General features: G+C 40.1%; 1 protein-coding gene across 3 annotated transcripts in view; it reads left to right on the top strand.

Moving 5' to 3' along the window:
- Positions 1-13,703, top strand: part of KCNQ3 (potassium voltage-gated channel subfamily Q member 3) — a 207,500-nt gene that overhangs the window by 22,040 nt on the left and 171,757 nt on the right. The window lies entirely within an intron of this gene.

Genomic DNA, 13,703 nt, shown 5'->3' with positions numbered 1-13,703 from the left:
GTGTGTTGCAGCAGCAGCAAGAACTCAGTTATAGTCTGTTATCTCACTGGGCTAAAAGCTGTTCGGAATCAGAATAACAAACTGGTCATTGCTCCAAAGACCTTACAAATTCAGTGTAATAGAGGAATTAACAAGTGGATCCAGAGGAAGAGGGGTGAAATAAGAACCACTGGCAGTACTCCCAGTTTGCCCTCAGTATAAACTGTAATGATGTTGTGTATGGCACAGGAGTGGATAATTTGAAGAAAGGCTATTAGAAAAGTCAGTGAAGTAGCTTCATGCCTCTTTGCATCTTCCACTTGTGCCACTCCAACTAATGCATCTGAGGCGTGTGCAATAAAGATCTGATATATGATAAAGCGCTGGCACAAATCTAGGAGAAATTGCTGTTCCCAGCAAGAGGCAAGAGAAAGCACAGGAGGAATCATGACTCAGAAGTACATTTCTCAGTCAAGATGGTCTCTTAGCATTTGGGCTGTGCTCCGGCATCAGCACTGAAGCCCAGCCCTTAATGGTAAAGTTTTCCTAAGGACAACATGCACTGCTTTGCAAAACATAGTGGGTGCTCCTCTGCTGCATGTCTGCTCCTCAGTCTTAGTTGTGAAACATGGGGAGATCCTGGATGAACTTTGCAGGGCTCTGAAGATCTCACTTCAGTAACGTACAATTTACCACTTTCTGTTGTTGTGTCTCAGGAAAAATATATATGAGGCCCAGTACCTCTCTTGATGCAGATGGTTTTTCCAGAAGGATCCTTGTCTAGTCTGTTAACGCATTGGAGGTTATCATTGACAACATGAATGGAAGGAAAAAGGAGTTAATGTCTCTGAATAGGACTTTGAAGGGCTCTAATTAAAAACCAATGTTAGTTCTATATATTGTAAGCTGAGCTGGAAGTTGTCTGTATCTTCTGGTGAAGATGAAGTGAACTAAGAAACAAATTTGCTGCAGGGGCCTATAAGTGCATAAATGACACAAGCATTTTTTCTGGCAAAGTCATGAGACATTCTGCTTATCAGCATCTTTTGGTGTGGTGTCCCTTGGCTTTGTAATTGGATTGCCAGAGGCTGGAAATAACTATCAGCATGCAACCAATTTTATAATACTGGTACGGTATGCCATTGCTCACTGTTTTTATAAATTTCTGTCTAGAAAACTGCAGGTTGTGGAGGAACAAATTAAGAAATCGTATTCTGGAGACAACAGTTGAAAAACATTATAAGTGAGATGGATAAAATGTCTTCTAGGCTTTTGTTATTTCTTGTGTTAGTCAGCTATTAAAAAACAAGCAACTCCCTCCAAATAAACCCAGAAGACTTCCACGGTACATAAAACTTTTATGACTTGGCAAAACTGAAGATACCAGAAGCAGCATGTTGTATCTACATGTGGCTTTAACTTGGAAGTGTAAGCATTTTAAATGTCACCACTGCTTTCACAAATGACTCTGTTGGTATTGAACAATGTGGCTGGATAACACAAATATTATAAACAAGAAATATCTGATTTGGTTTGGTTTTTCTCCATTTTGATGAATCATAGAATATCGATGAGTTGGAAAGGACCCACAAGGATCATCAAGTCTGACTCCTGTCCCTGCATAGGACAACCCCAAAACTCACCCATGTGTCTGAGGGTGTTTTCCAAAGGGTTCTTCCTCAGTCTCCTTATCTCCAAGCTGAACAGAGCAAGTGACTTCAGTTGCTCCTCATATGGGGTTATTAAAACAGACATTATCCTCCACTACAAAGCACGATGGAGGTGAACATTTCCAGGATTATAGTGCAATGCTAATTTCTCACGATGGATTGTAACTATCAAACTTATTTCCAGGTGTGTAATGTGGTGTACAGGCACTGCCACTGATAGAGGCGGTGCCTCTGCTGTAAACTCACAGACCTGCCAGGCACAGACTTAGCCCCTTAAATCTCAGAAGTGAGAAATGTTTCTAGGTTGTCATCTCCCTTTACATGCATCTTTTAATCACCTCAAGCTATTCATATGACTGCATTAAAGTCAGCTGTTGGGGCCCTTTCTGGCTGTGGTGGGTGCAGCAGATAGGATGGCTGAGCCAAAGTAGGGGCATGGTCCCTCTGAACACTGCTGCATCCATGAAGTACCTCACTCTGGCTCCTGTGCCTGGAAGCTTACCTGTGTGTCCTGGGCCTCTGAAGCAACCTAGGGCAGCGCTTCCTTTTGAGCTTCTTCAGTTTGACAGGATGGTTAATTTAATGGCATTGTTGCCATGGCATGAAAAGCTGAATGGGTGATAATGTGCATGGTGAGGATTTGCTAGCTGTTTCCAACATTGAAGATGTAAGCCTCCAATGCAAAGAATATTTTACCTAGAATTTTTATTTTCCTCTTTAAGTTGTCACTGCTTTTTCAAACATGGTATTTTCTCTAAATCAATTTTTTTCTGGATACAGAGCTGTTTTGTTTGGGGGGAATCTTTCATTGTCCTTTTAGATGACATAAATCCTTTGATATATGAACACCTAAATTCAGTGTAATCAAAAACATTGTTAGCAAAAGAGCCTGGCAATCCAAACTTGCTAGACTACCTGGGAAGCAGTGTAGTTTTGAGTACAAAATGTAGTTATAGGAGAGAGGGAGATGAGAGCATGTAATGGAGCACATCTCTTTCACTGTTGTGAACGGAATGATTACTAGGCAGGTAGAGACTGGAAACAATTGAGTGTAATTGGTCTGTTGGGATTTTAATAAAACCTTTAAAGCAATTAAAATGCTTTTATTGAAAACAGATTTGTGCCTCTTTTCTAAGGAGGTCTTAACTGTAACTGCCGTTTTAAATGTTAATTATGGTTTTGTGAAGCATCTTTTCACAGCAAGCGATATCGGTGCGGTATGCTCTGCAGTCAGGAATGGATCCCACAGCAGAGAGGAGATCTGGTGTAGTCAGCCCTGTGCCTGTGAGGTACCTGCTCTTTGGAGCACATGGTTCCTCTGTTATTTTTTCTTGTCCATGTCTAATGCCCATGTCCTTCTCAGAATTTGACCAACTCAGGAATGATTTGTAAACTGTTCCTGCACACCCCTTGGGGTATCTACCACATGCAGAGATGCAAGGGATCTGTGGGTATGCTGTGTTATGAGAGGGAGGGCTATTTATAGCCAGGAAAGGCGAAAAGGTAGGCATTGAAAATAAGCAGATTATATAAAGATCAGTCAAATATTCCAGTTTTTCTCAAGGTTGTAAACCAGCCTTTGTTACAATAGAAAGGCACAATCCTTTAGAGATATCTGTATTTTGCTGGTATTGCCTGTATCTTAGTGTTTGGAGAAAGCACAGGGATCCTCCTACAAAAATTAGTTTCATAGTTGTTTTTGCTAGCACCTATTTAGGAGCTAGAAGTTTCAAAGACATTTCCAAATGAATGCTTCTTTTGGTGTTCCCAATTAGGAAAAAAAAAAATCCCCTTAGATATATAATGTCTCTGTTTTATCACCATTAGGCAAACACTCTTTAAAAGAAATACAAGCACATTTCTTTACTGAATTTTGATTTACAGATTACCTGACTATCTTTTAGAAAATATCTCTTAGCGAGATTAACACTTGGCTTCGGTGCAGGTCCCAAGATACTTGCAGTTTCTTGCTCTCATAAACATAAGAGCCCTTTTGTGATAATTTTAGCAGCTTTTTACATACATGCTAATCATCTTTATTTATTCTTTTTTTCCTTTGGAAGGTTTACGTTTCCAAGCAGTCACAGAGGTGTATGTATAAGCTTTCCAAGATACAAAGCTGAAAAATGAATACTCTCAAACATGCTTTTTTTAAAAAAAAAAATCAAAAACAAAACATCAAATCAACTTTGATAAAAAAGAAATTGTAATCTTCTCATTTTTCCTGGGCACTCAGGTCTGATTTTGCCTGTGAAGGGCTGCTGCTGTTTTCTCTTTCCAGCATAGTGAAAATGCAGAAGTTTTTTTAAACATTATAGGTTCATAATCTAAAAAAACTGGTGTGGGTGAGATTATGAGGGCAGAAGGAGAAATAGTTGGTGTAGTTCAGTGGAAAAAGTAAGAAGTCTGTTCAGTAGCTATTGTGTAAGACAATATCCGATTTAATTGTGTGATATTTTAGGAGCATCTGGCAAGTGTCCTGGTGAATAAGGACTGCATTGGGCTGCACGTTGTACAGTCATGGGGCAAAATTGAATCCTGCCCTGATAAGCCTAGAAGGCTCTGCCGTCATTTGGACATCAGGAGAGATTTCATAGCTCTCAGACTCCCTTGGCAAGCTAATGACTGAAATTTTGGGACAAAGGAGGTTTTAATTTGTTTCTCTGAAACAGGCAGCCAGCATTGTAAGAATCCAAGACAGGAAGGAAATCTTCGCTGGGACTGAGTTCTGTCCTCTTCCAGCAAAGGAAAGCACATAATGTGATCTTTTCCTTAAATGAATAAAGTCTTTGGGAAAACTAATTAGAGGCTGTCTGTACTGGACTCAGAACAGGACTGCAGTGCAGTACCGGACTGGCACTAGCTTTGGATGATTAGCTCAGGTATCAGTAGCGGCTTAGAATGGAGCTCTACAGGGGCTGTGAAGGAGGTTGAGAAGGAGAGAAAAAAGCTGAAATACTCAGCAAATTAACCTCAGCTGAGGTCCATGCTTCTGTAGCTAGGCAGTTCCCAAGAGCGAACAGTGTACAGAGAGCCTGGGCACATCTGCACATCACTGCTGGGTACATGGATCTTGCCGGTTTGCTCCCACGGTTGCTATTTGAAGGCTGTTCAAGGCTTTTGCTATTTTAGTGGCTCAAAACCTTTCAATTCCATATCTATATTTATGCAGAGCCTGTGTATATTCATTTCTGTCCTTTGCCAATGCTGATTTTCAGTTCAAACAGCTCTTCTGCTTCCCCCATTCCTCACTTCCCCAGCATAATTAAAGGATGCAGTCATCTTCTATCTCAACAGCTTACTGAACAGATAACATTTGTGGATCTAAGAGGAAAAGAGCCAAAAACCGGCCTTGTGACTTTTTTGGACCTCTTCACAGTTTTTGCCACCTTGCTTAATTATATATGAGCCAGAAGTTAACTCAAACAGACTCTTACTGTCTTGTGATTTATTGGCATCAGGGGATCAAGACCAGGCTTCTAATTTTCCTAGGCACTGCATAAGCACACAGAATAAGGACTCTCTTTCCACCTGCCCAGTTTATGATTATAACAAATGAGACAGAGAACAGCAATCTGGGCCATGAGAGACCTTGTTAATGGAAGTACTTGCTCCTCTTAAAGGTTTCTTGAAAATAGTTAAATTTAAACTTGAATTCATTTTGTTCCCTTATGATTTATTATAGGAAAAGTAATATAGGCAGGAAGAGTGCCTAAAAATATACAGAAAGCTTTTCTTCTAACTTTATACCTTAGAGTACTGGAAATGCCAAAGCTAATCTTTGCTCCTCTGATGGAGGCTCTGGCGTGTCTTGGAGCCCAGCTGCTGGAAACTCTTGAGATCTCCATCCAGTTCTGCTATTTGAGCACCAAGAAGCAGAGCCAATGGCCCTCAAGAGTCGTTTGGTGGCTGGTGTCTCACTGACATCTTGTCTGCATCTGTAGTAAAGTCTTCAGGTCTTGGATTACTTGCTTTACAAAAGCCAGCTACAACATTTGTTACCTGCCAGTCCCTTGAGACAGTGTCAGTGAGTTTGCCCCTTTGATTAGCAGTTCCCTATGAACTCCTTATGAATTCCCATAAATCCCCCTATGAATTCCCATTATTTCCCTTAGAAGCACCTCCAGACTGTTTGAAGATGCTCTGGGTATAATTATGGTGATGTATTGCTCTTTGTATTGCTCTTTGCTTAGTGAATTTCTTTCAACATCTCGTCTTTAGATACATCTATCCTTGATTTCCATTTTTCCATACTTCTTAGAAAAGATTAGTATATCCTCTAAATGCTAACCTTAACGGGACAAATTAAATTTTTTTTCTTTTTTAAAATTTAACTTCATGTCTGAAGGATTCAATGCATGGGGTTGTTCAGTGAAGCTAAGCCCCAGCTTTAGAAAGGGATCAAAGAGATTATCTTTGTACAGATGTCAGACTTATAGTCTTCCTTTCCTTTAAACTGCAAAATTAATCCCCAACATGGGCTAAGGTGTGACTGAGATTCACTGATGAATGATGGTCAGAACAATCCATGTTATAGCTGTGCCGTTCTGTCGATGGAGACAAAGTTGCTGTATTATTGTGACAAGGCTGGGCACTGATTTTACTGTAAGAATTTCAGATGGTGACAGTATATTAATTACAATCTCCTTGATTTTTTCTTGTTCTTGTCACAAGGTAGTTGCAGAGGTGGGGAAAGCGCATAAATTATTTCACAGGAGTGCTGAAGACTCCCATCAAAGATTTAACAAGAGAAGTGCGACAGGTGATGAGAGCAATGCACAAAGGGGAAGCATCTGACACTACCACATACAGCTTTTGTTTTTAGAGCTGTGCAGATAAATGATGACAAAAAGATCAGATAAAAATGACTGTGATTGACTGCCCCCTTTGTGTTAAGTTTAGGGCCAATGATTTGATGGAGGAGGAGGAAGAAAACCCAAGCAACTAATAGGCAACCAGGATTTTTTTTTTTAAATAGCTTTTAAAATTTCATTAGAATCCAGTGGATGATTATCTTGTGTTATTAACAAGCTCCATTAGATGTCATGTGGTGTTTAGGAACATTAAAGAGCCGCTGTAGTGATGTAGGCTTGAGAAACACACATGAGAGTAACCTTTTCTCTCCTGGAGTCCAGTTCTATTAAATCAGCTTGAAGGGTAATTTATCCACTTCTGAAGGAAATGGACTTTGGGAGGAAGACTTATGTGAAACACCTGATAATTTTATCTTTTTATAGCACTTCCTTGAACTCTGCCAATTCCTTTCATGTTCTTCTGACCACCATGTGTATTCCAGAGAATACAGTTTCCCCTAAACTTAGTATAACCTCAGAATGTAACATTGGGTGGGACCTTAGCTGGTCATCTAGTCCACCCCTAAACCAGTAGCCAAAGCTGATCAACATTATCTGTGTCATTTGTGAAAGTTATTTGTCCAGCCTCTTAAAGATCTGAAATTACGCTGAGTGAATAATGCCTTAGACCATCTACCTCCATTTACTTACCTTTCCTGTCAGACAGATTTCCTCTATGTATGTTTGAAACCCATCACTTCATACCTTTTGTCTCTCAGTATACTCACTTATGTTTGATCTTGCTCTTCTTATAAATCATACATCCCCTGGTCCTTTTTATTACTGCAACAAGAGCACATACTGTGTCCATAATCCATGAATAATTTCCGTCTGAATCCTCTTGCCTAGGTTTGTGGTTGGTTTTGTAGCTGTGGCAGTTGATGTATTTTGCAGCAGTGAGTTATTCTTGTTACTCTCTACCTGCTGATCTGTGTATTGTTGCAAACTTTACCGCTAAAGGCAATCTATCAGTGACCATAGTGATAAAAATAAAAACAGTGCTAGACCAAGGGCTAATTCTTGGGAACTTCTAAAAAATATCTCCCATTAACATTTGCCTTTTGAGATCTGTCAGTAAGCCAACCGTAACCCATTTATTTTATGTTACCTCAAGTTTTTAAAGTTAAAATGCTGTGTGGTACCAAGTCACATACTTTTAAATACAAATACTGTAATTGATCAGTTGTTCCTTTAATCGAAAAAAGGGTAGTTTGAAAAACCCACTTGACATGAGATCATGCTGAAGGGTTTAATTACGTTTTTCCTTCAAATTTTTGTTGATATAGTCTAGAAATCAGCTTTATATTATTTACCCAGAATCAGCATCAGCTTGTTTGGTTTGTAATTCCCTAGTTCATTGCTTTTGTACTTTTCAATAATTCAAATAATGTTGGTAGTCCTGCAGTCATTTGAAATTTTCTTTGTTTCACAAGATTTGTTGAAATTAACTTTACTGAGAGTTCCTCATCCCTTAAAGATTCTTGGTGCAAGATATGTGTCTGTTGTTTTTAAAAAATGTTTAAATTTAGCAAATGCTACCTCACATCCCCTTTTCATCACAGATGGCAATCTTTCTGTTCCACCCTCGGTATAAAATTCCTGTTCAGTTTGATATACAGACAAAAATATCTATCCTTTGAAAATTTCTACTTTTTCTGCTTGCCTAAGAACAGTTTTGCTGTGTGCCTCTAGCAATAATTCGCATGGAAAAATATGCTGTAATTATTTCTAGCTGTATTGGTCATTTCATTGTTCTCTCATTTCCCCATTATCAGTCATGTGTTTTATAATTTATATTAATTGCCATTTCCTTTCCATTTTCTGCCTGGCTCTACAAATACATAAAAATTTGGGCACTGGAACAGGCTGCCCAGGGAGGTGGTTGATTCACCTTCCCTGGAGGTGTTTAAGGCACGGGTGGACGAGGTGCTGAGGGATATGGTTTAGTGTTTGATAGGAACGGTTGGACTCGATGATCCAGTGGGTCTCTTCCAACCTGGTTATTCTGTGATTCTGTGAAATTAATGCCTTACTGCCACTTCCGTATCCCCTACCAATATTTAACAAGATTTTTTTTTTTTTCCCCAGCAGAACACTGCCATGTCTGGGAGATTCTGGCTTTTGGAGCCTCCAGTAGGAAATTTGAGAGCAATTCCCACTACAATCTTCTGTTAGGATTTCTTGCTTTAAATTTGTGTCCCTTGCAGTGATGCTGACAATCCCACTAGGTTGGCAAAAATTAGGTCTTTCTAAAATTCTTATACTGCTGGTCGCTGGTGTGTTCTGTTTGCACACAATAACTGTAATCAGATCACCATCATAATCATCAGTATCTAAGCAACCACTCATTTTTAGGTCATCAATTGATTTTTCTTTGTCTGTCAAAATAAGGTCTAGTATTAAGTTACACTATGCTAGGTGGAAGACTTCCTCTTTCAAGAAATTACCTTATATTTTTAGAATATCTGGGGAAGTTTTGTTATTGATTGCACTTGCCCAAAAGAGGAATCTCGAGTGAAGTCACCCATAATGAATTTTTTCTGTACAAGCTAATGCTTATGAGTCAGATCACGAAATTCTTCAGTGAGGTTTAGAAATTGATAAATGGTAGTATCCAGTTCTCCTTCTTCATTTGGAAGTATGATCCAAAGGGGTGAAGTGGCTTCTTTGTTGTCACTCAGTGAGTTGGTGGCTGATTTAGGAGAGATTACTCCTATGCTAGTACTGTGCTATAGTGCAGAGTACTGAATCCAGAGGCTGTGGGAAATATGAAACATTTTTCTTCAGTGGGGTATCCTTCACCCGTATCCTCAATCAGCACTCACCAGGCTGAAGGACTATACCCCAAATGCCAAAAGATTTTAGGTACCAATTTCTCATTGAAGTACATAGCTCTTTAGCTCTTTCTCGGTGCCTGGAAGGCACAGGAAATCCTGAGAAAGGGAACCCCATAAGCTTCTAATCTGAAAGTCTTCTTTGCATCATTCTGAACATCAACTACTTCTTTCAGGCAGCACAGAAATGCTGGGGTGGTGCTTGTTTGCAGAGTCCTCCTGCAGCAGCAAAGTAGAGCTACTGCAGGCTCTTGAGGTCTTGCTTTGCTATTTCACTCTCAGTAATGTGGGTGATGCTTCACATTCAACGCAATTTCTGCATAGGTAAATATTCACCTAGGATATGGTTTAGATGAAGACACTCTTCCTTGTGAGGCAAGAGCAGACCACCAGAGTAATGTACACCATGAGCGTTTGAGGCCTGAAGTCCAAGGATACGGGACAGTAGGTCATAATAAAAGCTGGCATGTGACATGAGATAAAGCTTCAGAGCTGTTTCTGATACATCTTGAGACTGTGTTTGAGGAAAACAGGAAAGATGGAGCTCTAGACTTGGCTTCATGCTGATGGCAATAGGAGCACCTCCAAGGAGAGAGTCTGGGACCTTGAAGGGACAACTCATCACGTGCATGAGTTGCTGGGCTGGATTATGCCATTGAAGTATCAGCCTCTTTCTTGACAACCAAGGCATCCTAGCTGATTTACTCATGCAACACCTTTGCGTTTGAAGGCTGTGGCTTGATTAGTTGACTGGTGATATCCCACCCTGTAGGTCATAAGACCAAGGTCACAGAGAAATTCACCATAGAGCTGCTAGTTAAACTCAGGTCTCTTGGTCCAAATTAACACAATATAAGCCTGGAGTCTCTCATCTCTTGTATGCCTTTTTCTTTGCCCTGCCTGTGGTATCTGGCTCAGGCAATCATATTCATTCGTGTACTTGAATATGCCACTCCATCTTATCCTTGGCACACTGTGAGTGCAAAAGCATTTCAGTTGCTGAAGCTCCAAATGAATATTTAAACACACATTTTTTTTATTAGATGCTAATTACTATTATGGATGAGGGATTCTGGGGGATTTCGGGAGGGAAATGATTTTAAATAGGCAAATTATTTCATTTAGAAGTACATTTACTATACATAATAATGGATAGCTTTCTTATGGTGCTTTGCAACTTCAAAGCGCTTTGCAAATATTAATTAATTAACATGCGTGCTCTTTTGGAGGTAGGAAACTAATTATTAACAGCCCTGTCTTGCACGCAGGGAACTGAACGATAAACATTCATGTTATTTAGACAATTTAGCCATTGTATTGCATGCTTAATTTGTCTCTGTGAGTGCCACTTCTTCATACATAATGTGGATTGATGCATAAGCAAATGAATAAGTCAAATAGATGCATTCATACACTATATGGTAATCAGCACGCATAACTATGTGCCAAATGCCTTATATCTTAGGACTTACTTAAAATGACAGTCATCCTTCCTTGAGTTTCCTGAAAGTCATTCGGTATTGATATATGTCCCCAAATGGGAGATGAAAGATGACATGAGGCAAGAATTGTCTGGTGAGAAGGTGTTGTGCAGTTATATACTCTCTTGTACCCAAAACCCCCAACATGAGGGCACAGTAGCTCAGTTAACATAAAATCATTGAATATCCTGATTTGGAAGAGAACCAGAAGGATCATTGAATTCAACTCCTACATGCTGTACCTGAGCTTCTATCACTTGAAACTTGTGCTGCCGTTTCTGTAGGCAGCCTAAGCTAACCTTGTATTAGCCTATGTCTAAATCCTAGCAGCCCTAGGGCAATTTTAGGGAGCCCTTGTCTCTGCCAAACATCAGTCAGGGTATGATACTATAAAGAAGGATGGGACAGATGATTCTGCCAGAACAGGAGCTGGACACCAGGCTTGTGCCTCAGCTGGAAAAGTGTGCTCCTGTGGGTTGTTTGAGGGTGCCCGTATATATCATCCTCCAAGTGTACCAAGTGATTACCCAGGAGCACGTGTAAAGTGTGGACAGGCAGCAGCCCTTGATTCAGGCTGCCCCTGCAGAGCAGCACTGGAAAAATTAAGTAAACTGCGCAAGGTCCAGTACTTACACATTTTCACATGTTATTTAAGGCAGGTTTCTAACTTTCCCTCTAAATGGTTGCCTATTTAGGGTTTGAGATGCTGGTGATGGGAAGTGATTTGCATCACAGACATAAGCATATACGCTGCCTATCCTGTAGTTCAAACATCCTCCCGCTGCCAGGAGCAGAAGGCAACGGGTATAGCTTGTGATGAACTTCCCACCTCTCCATGATGAGAAGAGAAGCTGTGCTGTGAGATTTAGGACTCACCAAATGGAACAGAAAGGACATAAGGAAAGCTGAGGAAAGCACCCTTGTAAGGGCACGAAAGGAGTGTGATAGCTGAGGGAGGAAAAGCAACTGCTAAGTAATCAGAAGCGTTACCACGCTTGGGGACTTGGAGAGCTTAAAAAAGGCAACAGGAACAAAGCACCTGGGAATGTGTGAGAACCTGCTGGATCTTAACAGAAGTGAATCTGTGCAGACCCTCCCCAGGCTCCCAGGACATCCCATCTGTGGGCTGGTGGGAAATTGCCAACAGGCTCTTCTCATCTCTGCATGGCTGTGTGTGGTCCTGTAAGGCTTTCTGTGCTAGAAGGTGGACTACCCTTATCTCACCTCATCTCGTCTCATCTCCTGACTATTCGACTAACAGCTGACTTCAATTTTTCTGTTTGCCAGTAGACCCACTTCCTTCCTCATGATCTTTTCTAACTCGGCATTGACCATCTACCCTTTGGGCTCCTCTTTGCCCTCCCAGCAACATCCACACTCTTTGTTTAACCCACTCCACAGAAAAAAATCATGATTAGATAATTCATCTCCTGCTACCTGCTCTCCCTCTCCCATATTTTTCTGCCTCCTCTGATCTTCTCAGCCTGTTCTTCTGTACATTGCCCTATCCTCTATTGGTGTAGCTTCTGGCATGCTTGTTTCTGATCTGAGCTGATGTCTCTAGGCATTACCCTCATACTGTATTATTAACAATAAAGACCACATAGCTATTTAATTTCCTGATGTATTTTTAACAAAACCTATGTTTAGCTCTTAATCCTGGTGTAGACGGTGTGTTCTTATCAATAATTGGTCAATTAAGTTATGGGTACAGCTGAGTAAATTTCTTGCTTATAAAAATATTTGAGCAGGCAATGCATTTAGTTGACTGCAGACTGGTATTTATGGAGTTCCAAGAGAGTAAATAAAGCCTATTCAGTGACCATCATTATAGCATTATTTTCTCTCCTCCTTCTTTCACTCTCGGTTTGATGCAAAAGCCCAACCTTGTGCAGAGTCATGCCTCTCAGAGGGTATTAAATTTCTCTAGCTATTACTGAAATGAATGGCACTGGGGACATTCTCTGCCCTCCAAGTCCATGCTCCAGTTCCCAAAGCAGAATCTGAAAGGTCGTGAGGCTGTTTTTATGATGTTCACTCCCATTGTGGCTGATGATGTTCAGAGCAGGACCAATATTACTTTTGCCTGTTCAGCCTTATTATTGAATGTACTGATGAGACTCACTATTTTTTTCATGAAGTAATATGCACACCATGTAGGGGAGCTTTTTGGAATGCTGGGCAACGTTGAGATTGCAGATTTTTTTCTTCTAACATTTATGCTTGGAACTTTTCTAGTTCTACTTTCCTTATCTTGTAACTTATTTACAAACCAGCCTTCTACAGGAAATACTTATTTTGAAGTAACTAAAAAGAATCTACACCCCTCTGTAACCTCTAGGACAAGTCTATGTGTTTGTTGCTATAAGTGTTTGAATGCCATCTCTGTGAAGCGCATAACTTGAGCTTTGCTTTCTTTCAGCTTTAACAGCTTAACTTATGTGAGTGGGCCTCTTCAAAACTTATGGATTTATTAAATTAAGCATGTCCCTGTGATCAATATCTTCTAGGTCTGGATCTCCAAAAAGAGGTCCCAGGCAAAAAGTGAGCAAGTGATTGTTCTCAGGAAAATGAAATCTTTCTATGTGTTTTGAAAAAAAGAAATTATAATTTAGTATTTCATCCATCTTGATGCTAAACCCAGAATTATATAGGCAGAGATGAAAGCACATACATGTATTAAAATTAATTAAAATAAAATTAGCAATGGAATAAAATAAAGTAATTATAAGAACCTGACACTGAGATGTGGAGGTTCTGTGGGGCTAACGGGACCCTGGCAGGTGCTGGCACTTTGGAATGACCCTTTGCAATGTCCCAGTGGAGATCAATAACTTACTAGCTTATAATAAAGCAGTTGCTTACTTCAGTGTAACCAAGTAACAA

This window comes from Phaenicophaeus curvirostris, chromosome 3 (genome assembly GCF_032191515.1).
Source record: "Phaenicophaeus curvirostris isolate KB17595 chromosome 3, BPBGC_Pcur_1.0, whole genome shotgun sequence".
Taxonomy (NCBI): Eukaryota; Metazoa; Chordata; class Aves; order Cuculiformes; family Cuculidae; genus Phaenicophaeus; species Phaenicophaeus curvirostris.
Note: the sequence above shows the minus strand (reverse complement) of the source record. Positions and strands in the feature narration are given on the sequence as shown.